Source organism: Mesoplodon mirus, assembly GCF_964341445.2.
Source record: "Mesoplodon mirus genome assembly, chromosome: 7".
Lineage (NCBI taxonomy): Eukaryota > Metazoa > Chordata > Mammalia > Artiodactyla > Ziphiidae > Mesoplodon > Mesoplodon mirus.
The window spans coordinates 93,686,007-93,711,085 of NC_138983.1; the positions used below are offsets into that span (position 1 = coordinate 93,686,007).

Genomic DNA, 25,079 nt, shown 5'->3' on the forward strand with positions numbered 1-25,079 from the left:
GTGAAAGCACCGAGTCCTAACCACTGGACCGCTGGGGAATTCCCTGACTTGATTTCAATAAGAATATTTTTCTAGCACATTTAAAGTATTAGAAGTTCTAATTCCTTTCTCTCTGAGAATTTTAGGGATATATAATTTTTATAAGCACATTTGTATCTTTGTAAGCCAATCAGGACAGAAACCCTTTAATTTAACAGACTCTACAATCTACTTTAATAGATCCAGAAGTAGGAAAACATTACATACTCGCACTGTCAGAGGTAAAGACCTTTTTGAATTACAGACACACAGACATACAGAGAAATGGAACTTTTACCTGCAGTTTTAAGTCTTAGACTTGAGTCAGGAATAAACACTCACCAGTCTAGATATTAAAGAGCCGTTCTCATCCCATTGGGCAAGAGATTCTTCATTGATTTGAGCTTGTCAAAGTAGACAAATAGACAAACAGAAAAGACTAAGAAAAGACTAACAAACTAGATCCTCTGTTACCTCTCACCTAACTGAGATCAGTTCTGTAGAAACTTCATCCCTTTAGAGACCATCAAGTCTTCAAACGACAGAGCCAAACTCAGAACCACTGCTGCCACCAATGGGGAACCACTTCGCTGGAATCTGAAAACAAAGGAGAAACACAAAAGTAATAGAAGGGGAAACTAAAGAAACAGAAAGTGAGCCAAGTTCAAAGGCTGCTTGGGTTCACCCCTGGGAGAGGAGACAAGATGTACCTGGGCTTCACTGGCTCATGAAATACACCACTTGTTGCTGGGCTTTTACAGCTTTATTTACGTAGAACTGATATACAAAATCTAGCCCATGTTTAATGTATATAACTTGATGAGTTTGGACATATGCACACACCTGTGATATCATCACCACCATCACGGTAATATACTCATCACTTCCAAAAGATTCCTTCTATCCCTCTGTGTGTGTGTATGTGTGTTAGAAAGACGGAACACAGCACCAGGTACATGAAAAGGTGCTCAACGTCACTAATCATCTGGGAAATGCAAATCAAAATCATCATGAGATACTACCTCACATCTGTTAGAATGCCTACAATTTTTTATTTTTTTTTAAAGATAAGAGTTGTCAAGGTGGTAGAGAAATCGTAACCCTTGCATATTGTACGCAGGAATGTAACATTGTGCAGGCACTGTGGAAAACAGTATGGAGTTTTCTCAAAATCTTTTAAATAAAATTTCCATATGATCCAGCAATCCCACTTCTGGGTGTACAGGCCCAGCTCAGAGACACTGCAGCTTCAGTTCCAGAACACTGCAATGAAGCCAATACCGCCATAAAGCGAGTCACATGAAATATCTGGTGTACCCATGCATGAAAAGCTTCTGTTTACACTATACTGTAGTCTGTTAAGTGTGCGACAGCCTTGTGTCTAAACAAACAATGTACATACCTTTATTGAAATATACTTTGGGGAAGAGAAATATAGATCAATGGAACAGGATAGAAAGCCCAGAGATAAGCCCACGCACATATGGTCACCTTAGCTTTGATGAAGGAGGCAAGAATATACAATGGAGAAAAGACAGCCTCTTCAATAAGTGGCGCTGGGAAAACTGGACAGCTACCTGTAAAAGAATGAAATGAGAACACTACCTAACACCATAACACAAAAATAAACTCAAAATGGATTGAAGACCTAAAGGTAAGGCCAGACACTGTCTAACTCATAGAGGAAAACACAGGCAGAACACTCTATGACATAAATCACAGCAAGATCCTTTTGGACCCACCCCCTACAGAAATGGAAATAAAAACAAAAATAAACAAATGGGACCTATTCAAACTTAAAAGCTTTTCCACAGGAAAGGAAACCATAAACAAGACAAAAAAACAACTCTCAGAGTGGGAGAAAATAGTTGTAAATGAAGCAACTGACAAAGGATTAATCTCCAAAATATACAAGCGGCTCACGCAGCTCAATATCAAAAAAACAAACAACTCAATCCAAAAGTGGACACAAGACCTAAATGGACATTTCTCCAAAGAAGATATAAGATTGCCAACAAACACATGAAAGGATGCTCAACGACACTAACCATTAGAGAAAGGCAAATCACAACTACGGTGAGGTATCAGCTCACACCACTCAGCATGGCCATCACCAAAAAATCTACAAACAATAAATGCTGGAGAGGGTGTGGAGAAAAGGGAACCCTCCCCCTGCACTGTGGGTGGGAATGTACATTGATACAGCCACTACGGAGAACAGTATGGAGGTTCCTTAAAAAACTGAAAATAGGGCTTCCCTGGTGGTGCAGTGTTTAACAATCCTCCTCCCAATGCATGGGACATGGGTTCGAGCCCTGGTCCGGGAAGATCCCACATGCCGCAGGGCAACTAAGCCCGTGTGCCACAACTACTGAGTCTGCACTCTAGAGCCCGCGAGACACACCCACTGAGCCCGCATGCCACAACTACTGAAGCCCGCATGCCTAGAGCCCGCGCTCCACAACAAGAGAAGCCACCGCAATGAGAAGCCCGCGCACCACAACACTGAAGCACCTGCTTGCTGCAATTAGAGAAAGCCCGCATACAGCAACAAAGACCCAACACAGCCAAAAATAATGAATAGATAAAAATACATAAATTTATACAAAAAAAACCCAACTAACAATAGAACTACCATATGATCCAGCAATGCCACTCCTGGGCATATACGCTGAGAAGTCCATAATTCAAAAAGAGACACGTACCACAATGTTCGCTGCAGCACTATTTACAATAGCCAGGACATGGAAGCAACTTAAGCGTCCACTGACAGATGAATGGATAAAGAAGATGGGGCACATATATACCATGGAATTTGACTGAGCCATAAAAACAAACGAAATTGAACGATTTGTAGTGAGGTGGATGGACCTAGAGTCTGTGAAACAGACTGAAGTAACTCAGAAAAAGATAAACAAATACCGTATGCTAACACATATTTATGGAATCCAAAGGAAAAAAAGTGGTTCTGATGAACCTAGTGGCAGGACAGGAATAGAGATGCAGACGTAGAGAATGCACTTGAGGACACGGGGAGGGGGAAGGGTAAGCTGGGACGAAGCAAGATGGAAACCAAAGGAAAAAAAAAGTGGTTCTGATGAACCTAGTGGCAGGACAGGAATAAAGACGCAGACATAGAGAATTCACTTGAGGACACGGGGAGGGGGAAGGGTAAGCTGGGACGAAGCGAGACAGTGGCATGGACACATGTACACTACCAAATGTAAAACCGATAGCTAGTGGGAAGCAGCCGCATAGCACAGGGAGATCAGCTCAGTGCTCTGTGTCCACCTAGAGGGGTGGGAAAGGGAGGGTGGGAGGGAGACGCAAGATGGAGGGGATATGGGGATACAGGTATACATACAACTGATTCACTTTGTTATACAGCAGAAAGTAACACAACGCTGTAAAGCAATTATACTCCAATAAAGATGTTAAAACAAAATACTTTAGGGACTTCCCTGGTGGTCCAGTGGTTAAGAATCCGCCTTCCTACAGGGGGCGCAGGTTTGATCCCTGGTCGGGGAACTGAGATCCCACGTGATGTGGTGTGCAGCACAGCCGAAACAAAAAGAAAATTAAAAATACTTTACTGCTAAAAAATGCTAACCATCATCTGAGCCTTCGGCGAGTAGTAACCTTTTTGCTGATGGAGGGTTTGAAATAGTGTGAGAATTACTAAAATATGACCCAAAGACAAGAAGTGAGCAACTACTGTTGGAAATACAGTGCCAACAGACTTGCTCAACAAAGAGTTGCCGCAAACCTTCAATTTGTGAAAAACACAAGATCCGGGAGGCACAATAACTGTAATAGAATATAATGTAATAGAATATAATACAATATAATATAGCCTGTATATTCAAAGAAAAGGAAATCAATATCTAGAAGAGATACATGCACCTCTATAGTCATTACAGCATTATTCACCAGAGCCAAGGTAGGAAAAAAATGCAAATTTTCATCCACAGAGAAATGGATAAAGAAAATGGGGTATATACATAGGATATTATTCAGACTTTCCTATTAGAAGGAAATCCTACCAGTTGTGACAACGGGGATATAAACAGAACACATTATGATAGGTGAAATAAGTCAGTCACAGAAGGACAAAACTGTGTGTTTCCACTTATATGAGGTGAGGTATCTAAAAGAGTCACCCAAAAATTGTCAGGGGTGGGGGAGGAGAGAATGGGGAGTTGTTCAACGGGTATAAAGTTACAGTTACACAGGATGAATATGTTCTAGAGAACTGCTGTATGACTAAGCATCTCTAGTTAACGAGGCACACGATTGTTTTCGTTTGAATTAAAAAAGTTTAATTCAAGTGTAACTGACCTACAACACTATGTTAGTTCCAGGTGCATAATATCAATATTTCTGTACATTAGAAAATGATCACCAAGATTAACTCTAGTTATGGTCTAGTTACCATCCGTCACTGTACAAAGTTATAATGCTATTGACTGTATTGCCCATGCTGTATAGTTCATTCCCATGACTCATTTATTTTCTAACTGCTTATCTGTTCCTCTTAATCTCCCTCGCCTATTTCACTCATCCACCTACCCTCTTCTGGCAACCACCTGTTTGTTCTCTGTACCTATGAGTCTGTTTCTGTTTAGTGACATTAGTTCATTTGTTTTGTTTTTTAGAGTCCACATACAAATGAGATCATACGGTATTTGTCTTTCTGACATATTGCACTTAGCATAATACACTCTAGCTCCATCCACGTTGCCACAAAATGGCAAGATTTCATTTCTTTTTAATTTTTAAAAATTTATTTATTTTACTTTTGGCTGCATTGGGTTTTTGTTGCGGCACGCAGCCTCTTTTCTAGTTGCGGCGAGCGGGGATTTCTCTTCCTTGCGGTGCATGGCCTTCTAATTGCGGTGGCTTAGCTTGTTGCAGAGCATGGGCTCTAGGTGAGCGGGCTTCAGTAGCTGTGGTACATGGGTTCAGTAGTTGTGGCTCACAGGCTCTAGAGCGTGGCTCAATAGTTGTGGCACACGGGCTTAGCTGCTCCGTGGCATGTGGGATCTTCCCGGACCAGGGCTTGAACCCATTTCCCCTGCACTGGCAGGCGGATTCTTAACCACTGCATCCACAGGAAAGCCCCTCATTCTTCTTCTTCTTTTCTTTTTTTCTGGCTAATAGTCCATTGTGTGTGTGTGTACAGTTATATATATATACATATATATGTGTATATATATATATACGTATACATATAAATATATATGTATATATGACACATCTTCTTTATCCATTCATCTATGGATGGACACTTAGGTTGCTGCTATACACTGGCTATTATAAATAATGCTCAATGAACATAGGGGTGCATGTGTCTTTCTGAACTAGTGTTTTTGTTTTCTTCCGAAAAAATACACAGAAGTGGAATTTCTGGATCTTATAATAGTTCTACTTTAAAAGTTTTGAGGAATGAGGTGCACTACTTTTGAAACGAAGTTTACCTGGTGATGTTAGGTGAATCCATCCAAGATCTCTGTGAAGACCTCCAAAACTGTTAAAACATAAGGGTAGGGACTTCCCTGGTGGTCCAGGGTTAAAGAATCTGCCTTACAATGCAGGGTACCTGGGTTCAATCCCTGGTCAGGACACTGAGACCCCACGTGCCACAGTGTAACTAAGGAATGGTGTGGAGGAGGTTAAGGAAAAGACCATGCCAAGCTCAGAGGCCGTTTCAGATGGCAACAAACTCCTGACATTGACTGCAAATCAAAGTTCTTTATGTGGAACAATCGAAGAGGCAGGATGGGTTCTGTTAGCAAGGTCCCCTGAGATGCCAGGTCACCTGACCCCCAGCTCCAGATGCAGAGATGTCTGGGACCCAGGCTTTGCTGGCCTGGGAAGGCTGAGGGTGCCCAGCTGCTGACAGGACACACGAGGTGGGGGGATGAGGGGGGCCGGGGGAAAGAGTTGGTTGCCGCCCAAGGCAGACGAGCGTCTGTGCAGAACTGCCTCGGCTCAGCCTCGAGAAGCCTGGCTCAGAAATCGACAGCAAGTCTTCCAGAAGCTCTGCGCATATTCCATTCAGGTGTCACTGGCCACATCTGTGGCTGCCCGGATGAAGACTGGGGGCCCACTCGTTCACACACTGAAAGTTACTACCAAATGCAAGAGAGTGAGGGATCAGACCATGAACTACTCTAATTTTAATGCCTAAGTAGAATCACGTGCACCTTATTCTACTTTCCGGTTTTGCATTTGTAATTTCACGAAATGTGTGATTTGTGGGGCTTTTCTAATTGCTTGTCATTTTGCCTGATGCGAAAAAAACAGCACAATAAGAAAACATTATAGTTTTCACTGGTAATGGGCATAAAAATATACGCACTGTTCCTGCTTGAAAAGAGCATTAATGTGAATGTTCCAGATGATTTTCTATCTGGTGATGGGTTAAGCGGCTTGACCACATTCACTTTTATGTAAAAGGAAGATGAGAAAATTGCACTCTTCTTGCACTTTAAACTTTAAGAAAATGGATTTCAGGAAACCTGGATAACAAATTAAGAAAGCAATCAGAACTGCAAATATTTAGGGGTTTTAGGTTAGTTTCAAAACACAAGGGAACAACCCATGATGTATGTGTCTTAAAAGACCCCTTGGTACAGTAAGATGCCACAGACAGCCTTGTAATCACAGAACTCAGAACTGGTTACACATTTCCCACAAGCCACTTTCTCACTGTTAGGTTAACAGTGTCGGCTCACTCCCCTGCTTGGGGGCAGAGAGGACCGGTCTCCTTTCCTTTCTGAGATTCCTTTCATGAGTGGCTAGAAAGCTTAAGCACTGGAATTTCATTAAAGAAAAGGAGTATTCCTCAGAGGATTGTAAATGACACAACCCCAAGAGGACTTTAACAGCTGCATCCCTGTGTCAGAGATCTCCCACGCATGGCTGGGGCCCAAATGACACAGAACAGTGGGGGCCCAAGGGCTGCAGTCCTAGGATGCCGCTCCCCAACCAAAAGAGTCCTCTTGCTCCTCAGGGAAAAACAAAGGTGTTCTCACACACACACAACTTCTGGAGCCAGGAAGTGAGGACCCCACCTGCCTGGCCTATCCCAGGAGAGTGGCTGATGCAGTGCCCAGAACCAGAAAGGGGAACTGAGACCCAACAGAAAGGGAACCACAAGACCGATGCATTCCTCCCCCCCGCAAAGAAGCTGCACCCCAGTACTGACCAAGGAGGGTGCTCTTCAACTAGGAATCTTATCCACACAAATGTGCTGATTTTGAGAAGCTTTTGAAATGCATGGTATTCAACCTCTCAAAGTAAAAAAAAGTAATAAATTATATAGCAATGCTGGAAAATACAGGAAAATGACAATAAACCTTGGAAAACAATGTTTACTAACAGGACCCCAACTGGAAAAATTTAGAAACATTTAAGACGACTCTGAAAGCCAGTAAGACAAGGAAAACAAAACAGAACAAAACAAAACAAAACAAGACAGTATTGGGGCAGGAAGACAGGCAGTGGACATGAACAGGCCCTTCATATAAAAACAGAAAGACACCAGTCTGAAAAGACCACAGAATGAAGGACTCCAACTACGTGACATTCTCAAAAGGGCAAAAAAACACAGACAGTAACAAGACCAGCAGCTGTCGGGGGCTTGGGGGCACTGGTAGGGAAGGTGGCCCCCAGGGATGTTTCGGGCAGTGAAATGGTTCTGGGTGGCACTGCAGTGGTGGCTGCAGGTCATCACACCTGTCCAAACCTGAACAGTAGGACACAGAGAGTGAGCCTTGATATAAACTACAGACTCCAGGGGAGAATTAGGTGTCAATGCCGATCCATCCCTGAGATGACGCGCCACACAGGCCAGAGATGTTACCAAGGGAGGGAACCCAGAGGGACGGGTATAGGAAAGTGCGGTCTGCTCGATTCTGGTTCTCCTATAGCCCTAAAACTGCTCTAAAGACTGTCTACCAATTAAAAAGAAGAAACGGCTTCTAAGCACGTGAAAATACTCAACCTCATTCACGATTCAGAAAAACCCCAAGGGAACGTCCATACTGCTTACCGGGGCCTAGGATGAGCGGGAACACGCCGCGGCCTCGCCCCTTCCTGTCGGGCATCGCGCTGGAGCCCAGAGTCCCCCTGACTTGACCCACCGCACCCAACCCCGCGTTTCACGCCGTCCACAGTCTCTACACATGACATCTTTTGATCAGATGACTCACTGTCCCAATTACAAGGTTTCAGTTTCTCCACAGGAAGAAACCAAAACCAGCACAGAGGGGAGGCTCTTCAGTCAAACTCAGGGTCTGCCTGCCTTCACGTCCCGCTCTTCCTGACGGGAGGCCCACATCCTAAGGAAGGAGGTCCTTACCAGCACCTCAGGAGCCTCATCCAGTCCACCTCACGCTGCTCTGAGAGCCTCGCCAACCTCTGCAGCTACCCAAGTCCTGGGCACTTGAGGGCCGTCCCCCTTCCCCGAGTCACTGAGCCATGTGCTCTGACAATGCATTTAAAACCAGGCTCTCGGACTTCCCTGGTGGCACACTGGTTAAGAATCCACCTGCCAATGGTGGGCACACGGGTTAGAATCCTGGTCCGGGAAGATCCCACGTGCTGCGGAGCAACTAAGCTCGTGCGCCACAACTACTGAGCCTGCGCTCTAGAGCCTGCGCACCACAACTACTGAGTCCGGGACCCGCAACTACTGAAGCCCACATGCCTAGAAGCCATGCTCCGCAATAAGAGAAGCCACCGCAATGAGAAGCCCGCGCACCACCACGAAGAGTACCGCCCACTCGCCGCAACTAGAGAACAAAGCCCGCGCGCAGCAACAGAGACCCAACGCAGCCAAAACTGAATAAGTTAAATAGTAAACAAATAAAAAATTTAAATGAATAAATAAATAAATAAAAGCAGGCTCTGCTTTGTCAGCACTCTGGCATTCCCTACGTATCGACGGGCAGGATTCCCGTCCTCTCCCCTAATTAGGTCTGTGAAGTGCCTTTCCTGAGGAGCACAGAAGCTCCTGGAAGCAGAGAATTGCTTCTTAAGATCACATGCAGAAACTGAAGACATCTGATGCTTATGTCAAAGATAAAAGACACAACACTAGATGGTGTGAAGGGTCCTCGAGGCCAAGAGCCAGGCAAGCAGGACACTTCCTCTGGGGACCCTTCCATCAGCAGAGAAGAAAATGTCCATGGCCAGAACTGGCACTCAATTCGCTTTGAGCTGAGAAGCACCCATGTAATTACACAGGCTCCCCAAAGAGTAATTACTCCCACATTTAAGAAAGGAGATGGCTTTTCAGGCAGGGAAGGCAAGTACAGTCTTCCCAGCTGGACGCACTGTGTGCTGATGGTCACGACGGAGCTGGGCCCCAGAGCTCTGCTCTCCCCTCAAACCCCCAACCTCACCCTCACCCTCAGCTGAGGAGCTGCTTCCCTGAGAACACAGAAGCCATCGGAGGGCTTCCCCACCTGCAACCCTGCTCTGCCATCCCCTCCCCACTCCAGGACCACGGGCAGCAGCTCTCCCCTCCCCCACACGCATCTACTGGATCATTCCCACTGTTATTTCTCCCATCACAACACAACACAACACAACACAACATCCTCCCCGGACCTCAGCTCCTACCCCAGCTACTGTCCAGTTTCTATTTTCCCCGTCACAGCAAAATGTCTTGAAAAAGCTGGGACCAGAACAAACCCAGTTCTCCCACTCCTCTCTCCTAAGCCTCTCCGATCAGGATTTTACCCCACAGATCCATCCAAACGCATCATCGGCGAGTTACGACCTCCCCCCAGTGCTGGGCTCGATGGTTAATGGCTCCGCGGAACGGCAACCTCGTTTGTCCAGTCACCCAGGGAACCTCTAAAGTGCTTCCCACATGCAGACAAAACGCTGTGATTAATATTTTAGGAGAAATACTCAGCGTGGAGAATACACTTGAGCTGCTGGACGAAAGAGGTAGCGGCACAGAAGAAAAGTTTCTGTAACTACAGGAATGAACAGATAAGCTGTTTTAATGGTAGCAAGTATGGGATGAAGGAGAACGAATAAAAACCATTCAGAAGACGACATCAACAAGCCTCACACCACAACGTGGTAACAGAGGATGGAGAAGGACTTTACAATGAACTCATTTTTCTGGGCAGGTGACAGGCTGGATGATGCAACGATGAGCCGCCAGGGACAACAGGACAAGGCAAGGGGCAGGGGAGCTGTAAATAATCATTTCTGGATCTACTGGATCTAGTAATTCGAGGTGCCCTTTGGACAAACTCCATAGAGATGCTGGCAAGTGGCTGGACAGAGGCATCTATCTGGTCCAGGTGGGAGAACTGACAGAGTTGGAGGTGAAAAGCACCAGAGGGTGAGATCAGACGGGTTGAAGAGTCATGAACCAAGGGGGAAAAGACAACACACAAAGAGGGCAGAAGAAAGAATCAGTCAGGAAGACAGCAAGGAGAGCTCTGTCACAGAAACCAACAGAGCAGACTCTGCAGATGGCAAGGCGACAGTGGTCTGAGGTGACGACTGGCAAATCTCCACTGCTTTGTATGCTGGATGCCAGGTCACCTCAACCGGATCAGGTTCCGTGGAGGGGCAGAACCAAGACCGCAGGCTGCACGATACAATTCAGCTGGGAAACAAGAATCTTTGCCAGAGACCTCACTGCATGGTGTGTAACGCGACCCTCTGAGATTGTAAGAGACAAAGAGCGCAATTTACTGGAAGGGTGACAAGGCTGTTCTTCCAGATGATCCTCATTGCATCCCTCGACTGAGCACTGGAAACAATGTACCTATGTGACAACGGTGTTCTACTGAACAGACAAGTTATATGTACTGAGTGCTCCCTGGACAGCACGCTCTCAGCTTACAGGAAGCACAAGGAAGGCACCAACGTCAACACGTTAGGGGCTGTCACTCAGGAAGGCTTGCGGCCTACAGCGGGATCCTCAAGGAAACCTTTTAACGCTCGAGAACAAAAGTGCTTCGGCAGGACAATGTAAGTCAAGCAAGGGATGGTGTTTTGCCACAAATGTCAAGAACACGAGGCTTGTACTGTGGCTCTAAGAGGATCCTGGGATCTACACGTAGAACTTGCCAGAAACACTTGGTACTGACCTGCTCCTCTACGCTTTGTCTAACCACATCTTTTACCTACTCCTACTTTCCCATTTTAACTTTTGAACTATTCGCCTCCCAAGGTGTTATCACAAAAGAACAGCAGCAGGTAAACACATAAACAGCAAAACTCACCAGAGGCTGATTCATTTTCCGCTGCTCTTGGAACAACGTGCAGGACTGTGACAGTGGAGGCGGACCTGGAGAAGGAAAACGCAGGCAGTGAAGCTACGACTGAAGCGGCTCGGGGTGCACGAGCACCCGCCCCGCGCTCCACAAGAGACACCTGTGGGAGACCCATCCTTTCACCTTCAGAAGGGCCTGTGAGAATAAGGAGGGAGCAACCACCCTCAGGTCTGTAACTCCCACGTGACTCTGGTACCTGAGGGGATACTTTATTTTTCCGTAGCGAGTGTACATTGAATCCTATTAAAATAAACCTCCGTCATTAAATATGAAATTTAAAAACGCTTATAGTTTACCTCTTCTCAGTCTGTTAACAACTTAGATCAGAACATCCACAGGATACCCAGAATAAAGGGACACACTCAGGTGCGCTTCAGTCTTGCAATGATTTGTACAAACTTTACAAACTTAAGTGCGACGCTCAAAAACATCTTTTATTAAAACTGACCTTAAGTGGACAGAACACCTGCCCTAGGAGTTTGGAGTCCTGTGAGCGACCCCACGTGCACACCCGGTGAGGATCCAGGACAAGTCATCTCCCTTCTCAGGCCCCATCGCTTCCTTCCTCACCCGAGGCAGCAGGACAGAAGCCCTGCAGACTCGTCCTGCACCGATTACACTGGGCGACTCCACAGGGCACAACCCAGGGGGGCGGCGGACGCTTACAGTAGACAACCAAGGTGCTGACGCGCCTTGAGACACACGTGCGAGATGCCGAGACGGCGACAGGAGGGGGAGGACGAGGAGGATCGGGGTTGGACGGAGGGGAGGACGCGGCACGTCCCGGCCGAGCCTGTGGACCCTGCTCCACCAGGACACCCGGAGCTCACAAGTCCCAGGGGAGCCCCATCCGGAGCAGCCAGCCCTGTCCTCCAGCCCGGCCCCTCCACCTCCGGGAAGCGGTCAAACCCTCCCGGTGGCTCTACCGCGGGCCCTGGGGCGGGCAAAGCCAAGCCCCGCTCTCCAAGCCGCGGTCTCGCAAGCCCTGCTCTCCAAGGGCCGCAGGCTCCACAACCGCCTGCAGGCCTGCAGACGCAACACCTACCCCGTCGGGACTCACTCACCAGCCCCGGGCTCCCGAGGCTCCGGTCCGGGGGCTGCTCCTCGGGCGTGCTCCTCTCTCCCGGGTCTCTATTTTTAAAATATTTATAAAAAAAAAAAAAATAAAATATTTATAAGTAACCCATTTTGTAGAAAACACCTATCTTTCATCCTAAGAATTATGACACTTTATACTTTCATTCCAGCCTAACTTTTATACTCTATTTTCTACCATTTGGCAACTTATACCCTATGCGCTAGTCAAAAAGAATCTCATTTACAGTCACTTACATATATTGTGTTGGTTCTCAAGTCCAGGGTGTTCCTTCTGCCTAGTATGCCCCAACCTTCTCTCCACGTGGAACATTCCTACTGACGTTCAAAACCTAATTCCAAGACCCCTCATTGTTGGCATTCTCTTTAATATCCCCTAGAAGGGTTACTGACTCCAAGTTCTGTTTTACAAATTTATATTTTTATGATCTATTTATTTAATAGCTTATCCCTATTCGATTGTAATGAGTTGTTCATGCATCTCTCACACTCTCTTTTGAGTTCCTCTGGCCTTTTTCTTTTATCTCTTACCCATAAGCACAGTGTTTGCCCCATAGTACGTGCTCAACGTGTTGGCTGATGAGTGAAAAAAGACACCTTTTAGCTCTAATCATTTGTGAAATTTCATTTAAAATGACATCAGATTACCCTTTGTTTCCTAACTTAATTTCTAGTACTATAGAATGTACACTCAGAACATCGTCAGTGGCCTACAGAAACAGTGTTCTCACTGGACTTCATGCATATAGTCAACCCCCTTATAACTTTCTCTGGCATACAACTGCCAGACATGTTATTAAGAAAAAAAAAAAAAAAAAAGATGTACCAACCCCTCACCTATTAGAAAACTTCCAAAAGCTCTCCATTCCTTATGGTATCTTTTCTACTTGATTTTTCAAATACCTCTGTCTTACTTCAACTATTCAGAACTGCCTTTTCCACCTTTGGCTTTCATTTTCAATTTCATTCATATCATTATCTGCACTTACCCATAGAACCTAAGCATATTTCAGTTTCTTATGCAAGTTTCCTCACTAGAGGTCAAAGGGGCAAGGACTATTGTGATAAAATATTAAATAAATAGACGATAGAACTTTGTTCTATTGGTCTGGGAAAATTACTACCTGAAACAAAATAATTCTGGAAACTGAAGGGATCAGACCAGTCAGCTTTGTTTACTTCAGACTCAAATCAATGTCTTGTCTTTACCTGAGCTCTGGTTACATTTAGAAAAAAGTACTGTAAATACAGTGAATGAGCAAGGCCACTACCTGAGACGTGTCTGGGTCCTTAGTATAGTAACTGGGGGAATGGTAAGCGTTGGTCAATGTTTGCTGATTGATGGCTCAATACATCTGGTTAAGCCTCACCATCAGAATTCCAGATTTTTTAACAAGCTTCTCAGTCTTTTCAACCCAAAGAAAAAACTAAAGAAAACCAGATGACAAGAATTTCAAATTGTAAAATATCCTGGTTGTCAAATTTAAATAGGGATATCCTGTGCAATGGAGAGGCTGGCTGGTGCCAATTTCACATTTTGTTCTCTAGTGTCCGGACGAAGCCTGCTCTGCCAGTGAGCTGACAGGTCGAGAGCACTCCAGCTTCCACAGACACCCGAGAACTTTCTATTTTTCATGGTGTTCCTGCCTTACCTAAGGGAAGGACTATATTCACAATGAAAAGAGTTATGATTAATCACCAATAGAGAGATTCTTCCACTTTCTGGGTGCTCACGTTGAAAGTCTGGTATAGTCAACACTCCCTCTAACATAGATCGTGTATTGAAATGAGAAAACTATCACCTAATATGGCCAGAGAGATGAAGGGACTTGGCCCAGCTGAGCCCAGGAGACACCTCTAATTCAAAACCTCAACCATTAACATAGTGATTGTGATCAAGGGGACTTACAGGACATAAGAGATTCAAAAAGCATATTAATCCACCTCCGGCAACACTGCCAGTTTAAAAGAATGATTAACCTTCTCTCCCACTTGATTCAACCTGGCTATGTATTATACCACTCTAAATGCTAGCAGACTCTATGCTTATGGCTTCCATTAGGTAGCACTTAGTATACGCGAAAACTTTCTTCAAGAAGTAGTTACTTTTGAAACCATAAACGTTTCAGTTGGGAAAAGAGAAAAAGAAAGGAGGTGCAAGTAAAGGGAACTAGGAAAAAATAAGAAAATACCCTCAAATATAAACATGTTCATTCAAAAAATAATTTAAAGGGGATTTAAACGATACTAGGTGAGCATTTATTCTGTTTCTGCTTTAAATAAAGCATTCTGTTCTATTTGTTAGGTGTTGTACTTGTTTAGTATCTAATGTCTGTTAAAAACCTCTCGAAAGAGATGTATTCATTCTGGTATCCTAAGCACCTATCTGGATGAACAGCACAAGCAATGGGAAGTCATGGGGCATAATGGACCTTGCAAAGGCTCTGGAATCCATCTCTTACTTATGGTCTTTGAGACTCAGGCTCCTCCTCTATGTAGTGTTCATAAAACTTAGTGGAGATAGAACACTAGGGACACAGAAGGTCAAAGCAGGTATTTACTACGACTTTTCAAATATCTTCCTTTAGGAAAACAAATATATTTTATTTGCAATGAGGCTTTCTTGTGAATTTTATTCTTCTAAAGAAAAACATTTTTAGTGAACAACTGATTCGTTTGCCTCCCTGTGCTACTTTATTGACAATACTCAGGTAGGGGTGGTTTTCTCTCAAGCAGTTACCTCCATGTGATTTGTATTTCAGACCTTCCTAAAAGCATGTTTTCCTGCTCTTTCTTTCCACCCCATCCCAGCTCTACTTAAAATATTGTGATCCTCTATTAAAATGCACAGAACCCTATAAGGAGAAGCAAAATGTTTGTCACTGCCAGCTCTGGTATGCATATATCAGAGAATAAATTATAACTGATGAAGACAGAAATGGGACCCATATCTGACTGACTTCAGAAACCAGAAGTATAGGGCTTCCCTGGTGGCGCAGTGGTTGAGAGTCCGCCTGCCGATGCAGGGGACACGGGTTCGTGCCCCGGTCCGGGAAGATCCCACATGCCGTGGAGCGGCAAGGCATGTGAGCCATGGCCGCTGAGCCTGCGCATCCGGAGCCTGTGCTCCGCAACGGGAGAGGCCACAACAGTGAGAGGCCCGCATACAGCAAAAAAAAAAAAAAAAAGAAAAAAAGAAACCAGAAGCGTAGCTACTACAAGCTGATGAATTGGAACTCAGATCAAGGCCTAGAGTGGAGAGGAGTCTTCTGATCACAAGGGGAAAGTAAACAAAGGGCAGCGTTTAATTATTTAATAATAAGTAAGAGAATGACTATGGTGTTTTTACAGAACAGGATATAATATTGAAATAAAACCCCCCAAAGTGACACAGAAACATAATGCAATCCTCTTAAGCTACAACCCTTCCTAAACCAAATCATACCATTCTCTTCACACAGCCTGGAAAGTCAAAAGAAAGGGGATACTGATCTGCATCACACTGGCATTAGAAGCAGATCTAGTTTTAATGAAGTTTTACTTCATGGACTGAAGTTTCCCCCCAAAAAGGGTAAGCTTTTTTCTCAAGAAACATCATTGTGTAATAATCAAGGAGCCAGGGATGGTGGTATTCATTGTTCTAAGTACAGGGATTTGTTTTGCAGAAAGAAGTACCAATCAGAAAGAGAACTGACCAATAATTACTTAACAAAACTGCTTCAGAAGTAGATTTCTAAATCTACTTTTAGATTAATTGATAGTTAGAAAAATCTTACTAAGTTTATTCATTTAGAGGAAATTTGTGCAAGCCTCTGAAACCAAGAGGTATTGTATCAAAAGAGATAAGGTCACTAGACACTTATGTAAGAGCTACTTCTTCCTCAAATGGCCACCATATAGTCATTTCTGACTATTACATTACCAAGAAGTAACAATGCACCTTTAGGAAACTAGTATGAAAGAAAAACATAATAAAATTTTTTGCAGGTGACTCTTTGATCTCATAGGTGTGTGTTAATTTTCCAAAGTTGGGACTGGATCCCGCCTTTACAAAATGCTCCTTGAAATATCGCATTGAAAATCTTCTCTTTTACTCCTTATTGTAAACACTGTATATGTTTTTAAGAAGACCAATAAAAAATATGGACTATGGGGCTGCCCTGGTGGCGCAGTGGTTGAGAGTCTGCCTGCCGATGCAGGGGACACGGGTTCGTGCCCCAGTCCAGGAATATCCCACATGCCACGGAGCGGCTGGGCCCGTGAGCCAGGGCCGCTGAGCCTGCGCGTGCGGAGCCTGTGCTCTGCAACAGGAAGTGCCACAGCAGTGACAGGCATGCGTACCGCAAAAAAAAAAAAAAAAAAATATATATATATATATATATGTGTGTGTGTATATATATATATATACACACATACATATATATGGACTATGAAATTATTTTTCCAGTAGTGAAATTATGGAGAATATGACTTGCATTTCTACTGTATTCCCGCAAAAAGAGGAAGTCCTTTTCCACAAAGACTGTCATCAATGTTAACTCTGGGAGAAAAGTATTTGTAGTTGTCTCATGCTTTGTGGTGAGAGACTCTCACTTTTCCCCGTCTCTATTGTGGGAAACAGGGCACACTTTGGGCTGAGAATTCATGCTGTGGTCGGAAAAGAAAGAAACGAAAACTACCCTCATTAACACTGCTCTTTAACAAGTTCAGCAAATGGGCCTCAGGCATTCTAAACAGCAGCAATTAAAAAATAACTCTAGATTTCATACATTTCTTCCAGTAGGATGAAAAGCTGAGGTATGTTAACTTTAATTTTATGGTTTGGGTGAATACAGAGTTCGATTACTCCCTGTCAAAGCAGAAATCAGCCTTTTACAGGGAGTAAGTGCTAATTAAGCAAAGCAGAGTAAGCATGTTATATGAAGTATATTTGATTCTTTCCTGTGCACTGTGGCTGCACAAGCTCTAACCAGTTTCCGTAGGGACCATCAATGCTCCCTAAGAATGCCAATGCAGTGTTCCGTCCAGTTAGTGGGGTGCAGAGACCACTCAGAATGCTGATGCTTTCCACAAAGGAGATGGGGCTAGGGAGGCAAATGCAATCAGGGAGTATTACCTCTGTCTTGTGTGCCTGCTACAAAACAGTGTCCTCTCAAGACTACTCTATCCCTTCTTTGCTTTATACATGTATGTGTAAGTTTGTGTAGGTAAGCTTTACAAGTCTCTCATAAGAGAAAACTAAAAATGCCCAGGAAGAAGACAAAACTGCTTCAACAGAGAAAGGTTTCTCTGTTCCAGTTGAAGAGGATATAGAGTTAATAACAGGAAATATCCATCCCCTGAAACTGTAGGAAACATGGATGCTTCCACAATTTATTCAAGGTCTCACTGACCAGGCTGTAATTTTAATTATTATTTCTTATGATTATGGTAGATAAAAAGTCTCAGTAGTATGCTAAAACTCTTGAACACTTGTTGACCTTTTTTCTTGATAGCTTTCCTCCTGCCAGGCTCCAGCCAACAGTAGCAGTAACAGATATCCAGATCTTAAGAGGATAGAAGTATAATGGTGCACTGAATATGGAAAGGAAGAACCAGTAATGGTTCCTATACATTCATAGCGCGAATCAGCATCAAACTAAGGAAAAAAGCTTCCCCAAGAAGTTGACAGCAAATAGTTTCGCCTCTTAATGCACTGAGGAAACAACTTTGAAGTTATCCGTAGCCACCGCTTCTGAAGCGACCAGTAGCTTTGCAACTATTAGTTTACTTGTATTAGATTAATTTATATTAGAGTTTATTTAATGTAATTGCTCACAAATTTTAAACCATTTTGTAGTGTTCTGTATCTGTTCAAATGAAATGCTTTCCTAAGCTCAAGATCAGTGTTTTTATGTTGTGTAAATTATGAAATTACTGTGGAATATCTGGTAAACTTGATAGGAAACCCCAGATGTCAGCACTTTGCTGGGCAAGATTTAAAGTGGTCCACACCACTAACCCTCATCAGGAGCAGTAGCGGTGGGCTAAGTCATAAGGGCACGCCCATCCATTACATTCACCCAGGATACCGTGAGTGAGAATCAAAGGGCAGTGAGACAGAGACCTCTACGCTCAGATTCCACTGCCAAGAAATGGCCTAAGTCAGCTCTTGTTGTTGAAGAAAATAACCCTTTAGGAATCAGACTGAATCCTATTTTAAGTTTTAGAGGAGGAAGGATACTATTTAAACATTGATGAAATGTGCCTCTCTTTTTTTATCAGCATAGAAATTTATTGGAATTCAAAAGAATATGGTTATATTTAGCATAGTGTAATAATTATCTAAAGCACGTATCATCGCTGGCTCTGAAACAGTTCTAAAGATGTCATTCTTTTGAAGTAAAAAATATGCAGTAAAAATGTACAAGGAAGCAAAAATATGAAAAAAACAGTTTGCTGAGTATGGGAAGTTGTTACAAGAGGGGCACACCAAGATAATTGTAAGAGTCCAAATTACATAACGTGCAGCAAGGAGTTCTCTTGCTTTAACAACTCCTAGAAAATAAACCAGTAATCTCAATGCAAGAATATCACCACTGGGATAACAGGACAAATTTTCTGAGGCACACAGGTAGTAATTCACTATACTTCCCCTTTCTCTAATACCTTTTCTCACACCAATTTCTTTTCTTTCCTCGAGGATAGATTTTATCCTGTTGAAAACAATTTTAGTTTTATTTGTAAAGTGGAGTAAATAATATCCTGAGTGAAGTAGGCAGCGTTTTAGCTGAAGATGCTCAGGAATCAAACTTTTGAAAAAGGCCAATCAGCTAGCTAGCTAGCAGTTACCATCAGTGGCTTGCAGAAAAAAAAATTACAGATGATATGTTTGTTAAATAGATAAAAAGAATAAGCAGTTTAAAATGGGTGAAAAATCCCAGGATCTATTGTGACCTAGACCAGAGGTCCCTAACCTTTTTGGAACCAGGGACCGGTTTCCTGGAAGCAAATTTTTCCAGGGAGGGGAGGCGGGGTGTGTGGGGTTCAGGCGGTAATGTGAGCCATAGGGAGCGGCAGATGAAGCTTATAGCTGGCTTGCTTGCGACTCACCTCCTGCTGTGCAGCCCAGTTCCTAAGAGGCTGTGGACTGGTACCCGTCCAAGGCCAAGGGGTTGGGGACCCCTGACCTAGACACTCAAAAGCAGACAGTTGACCTTTGATTAAGCCCATTTTCCTGTGGAGTGAGCCATAAGGGGCTCCAAGACACAGTTTGGTTTCAATGTTTCAGTGTTCACAGCCAGAGGGCAAACTCAGAATGTCTCCTCCTCTTGCAAAAACTGGACCACGAATGAGAAGTCTTTTTTAGAGTAGCCCTTCACGCACAACATCCCTGCAGATCTGATGGGCTTGACTGCCCAGAAGGATTGGGCTCTTCGTGCTGGTAGCAGAGCCTCATGCTAATCCCAGATCCTTAGCCATGAGTGTTGCTCCAAATCCACCCTGATAGTAATTAGCCAGGTGAACTCCATCCATCACCCCAGGTACAGGATTTTAAGTGTCACTTGACCAACATCGTCCTAAGCTCGTATTTAGGATTTTAGCCAAGAGTTTTGGGTCAAGCCCTAACCTGAGTCCCAGATTCATAGCTTCAGCAGTTCCAATCCTACTAATACCTAACAGCAAGTGTTTGCAGATCTACGAAGCCTGGCCAGTCCCAACAGCTCTACAATGCACCACATGGGAGCCCCTGCACCACAGCAGCTCAACCCCTCCCATCCTAAATGTGAGGTTGCCAGATCGAGCCGTTCCCACACCACCAGAAACAGGGGCATCCGAGAAAACTGCTCCCATTTTCTCAACTTCTTTGGCCAATTCTCTCAAAACCATAGGGTCAACAGTACTGGAATCTATTAATAGTCTTTCTTCACTTTTTTTTGAATTCCATTTGCTTCAGTATAAGCTTCTAGCGCATTGATGCACTGTAATAATTCTGTCACCTTTTTCGGCTACATCCGCTGCAGAAGACACTACCGGGTCCACTTGCATCTAGCAGCTCTTTGCATGCATCAGGGAACACATCAGCAATAGTGAGTGGCTAGCCATGTTTCAAGAGCTCTTTTGCCATTGGATTCCCCACGTTGCCTACTCCAATGAATCCAACTGGAGTCTTGGAAGCTACTGACCTAGAACACAGCGCTGCAAGGCTGGCCACCGACGGCTGCTGTGGACGACTCCCTGTACCAGAGGCAGGAGGTGGCTCCACGGAGACGGAAGGAGGCTGACACGTTGCCCGCGCCCCTCCTTCCCACGGTGACCTCCTCGACTCCCGGCTCACCCACTGGCTGCTATAGGGTGCGTGGTGCGGAGGGCCGGCTCGGCTGTGGCGATTCTTAATACCTCTCTGGTACTAGGTTACACATACAATTTCACCTAGTGAGCGATTTAACAGAAGGAATTTTTTTCGACGGCATTTTTGTGGCACAGCAGATAGAAGCGAGGTCACTATTTCTTTGAAAAACTGAACTAAAAATGTATAGAAAGTCATGATTCATTCTACAAATATGCTGAGTCAAAGAAATGTGGAAATTGATGCGATGGAGGAAGAGCGCTAGACTTCCCTGATGCTCAACTGGGACCTTTCTTCTGGTGTCAGAACATGGTTGTGTAACTCCTTTAATCCCAGTGGATTTTCCAAAAATTCCAGAATCTTCAGATTTTGGTAGTCCCTGTTTACTGCCTTTGCCCCCGCATGCCAAACCCCCACCCCACCCCGCACACATTTATTTTTTGCCAGTTGTCCTCCGGGGGGCTTTTCTTTATATAGTCATTGCAGCAGTTTGTTAGACTACTGACCCCCAGTGAAAATGCCCCTCCCCCCCGTTTTCTCACCCTGTGTAGTTTTGTTCCACCTTGACCTGGGTTTGGTCACATGACTTGCTTTGGCCCAACGGCATATCAAGAGCTGAAGCTTGGAGAGTACTCGTGCTTTAGGGCTTGTCCTCATGGAAACCTGACATGTTAGGAAGCCTGGCTAACCTAGTGGAGAATAGGCCCAGGCCACAGCCAGCATCAATGGCCAGACATGTGAAAGCAACCAGCCCCAGTTCAGCAACCAGATGATGGCAGCCTCAGTAGTCACCTCAGGTGAAAGCAAGATAGATCCACCCAGGGGATCCCAGCCCATTCTGCTGATTCACAAATTGTGACGAGATAAAGTGCCTGCTGTTTTAAACCACCAAGCTTAGGAGTAGTTCATCACACAGGAAGAGATATAACTATCTTCACTGTTAGATTATCTTCCCATTTTATACCATGTTTCCCCTCAAACGACTGTTCCTTTATCCAAGATTCTAGAAAAGAAATAACAACTGATGACGCTGACAGAGCCTTAACATTTTTTAAAAGCTTTATAAACTTTTAAAATAACTATGTTAATAAAATCAATATTTATTTGATCACAAAATTATTTTCTTCAGTTGCCTTAAGAAGTAATGCAGACTTGTACTAAGTTTATAAATCTGGAGGCTCTAAAAATGTGTTATTCCTTGGATTCAAGTCCTAGTGTACTTTATGTGGGCATTCACGTTTGCAAAATGATTCCAGGAAATTTGCGATTTCATTTTACAACTTGGGCCTACGGAGTCTTATGATATTTTACCTGAGAAAAATAATACATTAATTCCACTTTCAGCTATTAAACCCATGGCTTCCTGTATTTTCTAAATTCCCTATCAGTAAAGAAGACTACATATAGCGTACAAGGCTGTCATGATTAGGAGGAAGGTAGTACAGAAAGAACCTGTCAAATTAGGCATTGCCCAGTCATGTCAGTATACTAACGTGGGAAGCCACAGGCAGCTTGAAGCCTGGAAAAAAGACAGATACAATGTAATGATTATCCTAAGGATCCGGATAATGATTCCTATGATTTTCTTTTAAATATTAATGGCAGAGGATTCTGGGGAAATGATGGTGGCTACAGAGAAGATTTTTATCCCTGAATATGCCACCCCTCCCCTAAATACACAAGCCCCCACCCCCACAAAGAAGAAAGAAAAGCATCTAGAATAGCAAGATCAAAAACCCACAGACAACATCTACAACAAGGTGTCCACATTAACTGCAACATATAGCCAGGTAGGAACAAATCAACAACAGGAAAAAGACCTACATATGTGTATCCCAAGGTGTGTGGGAGGAAGACAAGGGAAGGACTCTCTCTCTCTTTCAGGAGAGCCAAAGGTTACTATGGTTCAAGAACTCACTGAGATTGAAAAACTCACTGAGAACAGCGACAGAAACCGGGTTGCAGGCTCCACTTTGCAGCTGAGTGCAAGAACCTTGAAATGTTCTGAGGATGCCAAGTGTTCTGGGGTCTGTGAAACCTTGACACCTATCAAACCAAAGCACCATTCCAGAACAAACCCCCATACTCAACAAGGAAAAGAAAGAGGAGCCCTGGGTAAATGGGCAGAGGAGGGCCGAGGAGGAGGATTTGAGAAATTTTAAGGTCATTTTTAAAAATTATGTTGTGAAAATAATAGAAGATAGTGAGCCCTGGAGTTCTGAAGCTAGAAATTATATTCTGATCTATGATTCCCTCCTAAAGTGGAAACTTATTTCATTTAAAAATGAGTGACAGAAGAGTATTCCACTCACATCCTGTAGAAAATCAGTGAGAAAAAAAAAGAAAAAAGAGGGTGAAAAGAAAGTTCCAGCAAATCCTGAAAACGTGACAGAAAGACACGTCCACAGAACAAATGAAATTTATTGCCTGATATTGCGGAAAAAGTAAAAGAAATTTTAAAAGGAATAGAAACTGGTTTTAAGAAAAACATAAAAGAAATTAGAAAAAATCAGAAATGAAGTGATTGGAGAATAGCAAGATTTGAAAAGGTGAAAAAATTCAGTAAGTAATTTGTTTAAAAAAAAAACATGTCTCGAGAGAAGGTTAAACTAGAAGGAACACAAGTTTGAATAAACACAGTGGATAATGCCTCCTTGGAGAAATAGCTGATTTCAAATCCAGCATAAGAAACGAATTAGATGTTCCTGTTACACCTTGTCGTACAAGAGAGCTGGGAAGACTTCAAAGACTACTGTGGTTGTGTGCAAAGGACTCAGGAGCCAACTTGAACAGGATCCGTGAGCCTAAGAGGGGACAATCTCTGCATCGATATTTATAACAACCTCACTGAAAACAACAACAAAGAAAGAAAATACCTCATTAGTCATCTTTGGAAGCTACTTTGCAGTCAACCTTTCTCTCTCCTGTTTTTTCTTTTTTTTGTAAAACTGGTAAATAAAATAAAAGAAACATTTATTCTTCCTTTCCTAATTAAACTGTAACTCAGGGCAACCAAGTAGTTGATGAAATAATCTTCTAGCTAGTAAATGAATAATAATCTAATTAGTAGAATATCACCATTTGGTACCCTTAAGAAATTAATGGATCTAGACATTGATCATTAATGGCTGCAACATCACAGTAAGACAGACACTTTATAGTTCCTTTTGGAATTCATCAATATTATCTATGAAGTAAACTTGACAAAAAATCACACCTGAATTATGTCAGTGCTCTAGATCTATCTACCAACTGACAGTAAATACATGGGCCAAAGGAGCATGATAAATATATAAGCATAAAGGGGATGCAATCAGCATAATCCAGACAGTTGGGAACCCTCCTGGATGAATGCTTTGAATTCAATGACAAATACTTGCAAGAAAAATGAACAAATTGAGTTCTTTTAAACCTATACTTTAAAAGAAATTGTGTTTGGATCAGCAATCAAATAAATAATGGTTATTAAAATAAAAATACATTTATAGGACAATCAAGGAAACATGAACTGACTGGCTATTTGTTGATATTAAGGAATTATTATTATTTGCGGATGTGTGATAATGACATAGTTGAGCTTAAAAAGGGCAGTTCCTGCATTTTAGAAATATGTATACTGACGTTTTCACTGAGAAAAAGAAATCTGGGATTTGCTTTAAAATTGCTGGGGATTATGGCGGTAGTATTCAGAGAGGGTGTAGAGAAAATGTATTGGCCTGAAATTGACATTTGATGAGAACAATTGATGAAAGTTTCTACTTCTTTCTTTTTACTTCTGTAGATGTTTGAAATTTTCCATACTAAAACATGTTTTATAAATGTAGATGGCTTGCAATTTGCTCTTCTGAGCTCTCAGAAGGCAAAAAGCCATTCTTAAATTAGGAGCTTTCTTCTCTAGCCAAGAATTCTAATGATAATTGTGTCCCAACTGGCCAGTGCACTCAGATTGCTCTGAGATCTGTTGGTGGAAGAAAATAAAGAAACTCTTTAGTCTTAGAAGAAAACAACAAAGAGTAAAGGCTGCTGCTAGGTCTAGGGCAATAGTGTAGTATCAGTATAAGGCAAAATATTAGTTCCTTCCAAAATCCACTTGTTACTACTGTGTATACTTTTGCAGCAAAATATCTTTTCTACATTGTCAGCATTAAAGTAAGTTTACTATTTAGGTGGCATTTAAATTATCATATGCTCAAAGCCTAGAAAGAATCCCCTAGGCTGAAGTGACATTAAATCTTATTTTGGCCATTGTAGTGTATTCTCCAGTCCTACTTGCTTTGTCTATAACTGTCCTAAAAAGGTGTGAGGAGATCTGCCAATATTAATGC

General features: G+C 43.2%; 2 protein-coding genes across 6 annotated transcripts in view; one reads left to right on the forward strand and one right to left on the reverse strand.

The window, feature by feature from the left end:
* The window catches only part of LOC309807669 (interferon regulatory factor 6-like), a 1,069,421-nt gene that overhangs the window by 547,861 nt on the left and 496,481 nt on the right, over positions 1 to 25,079 (forward strand). The gene's annotated exons all lie outside the window — the stretch shown is intronic.
* LOC309807687 (uncharacterized protein) overlaps positions 1 to 25,079 on the reverse strand; it is a 155,789-nt gene that overhangs the window by 102,140 nt on the left and 28,570 nt on the right. For all 5 annotated transcript variants that reach the window (XR_014294615.1, XR_014294616.1, XR_014294617.1 and 2 more), the window contains one exon: positions 11,280 to 11,344. The gene's annotated coding sequence lies outside the window, so the exon portion shown is untranslated. The remainder of the gene's footprint in view (positions 1 to 11,279; positions 11,345 to 25,079) is intronic.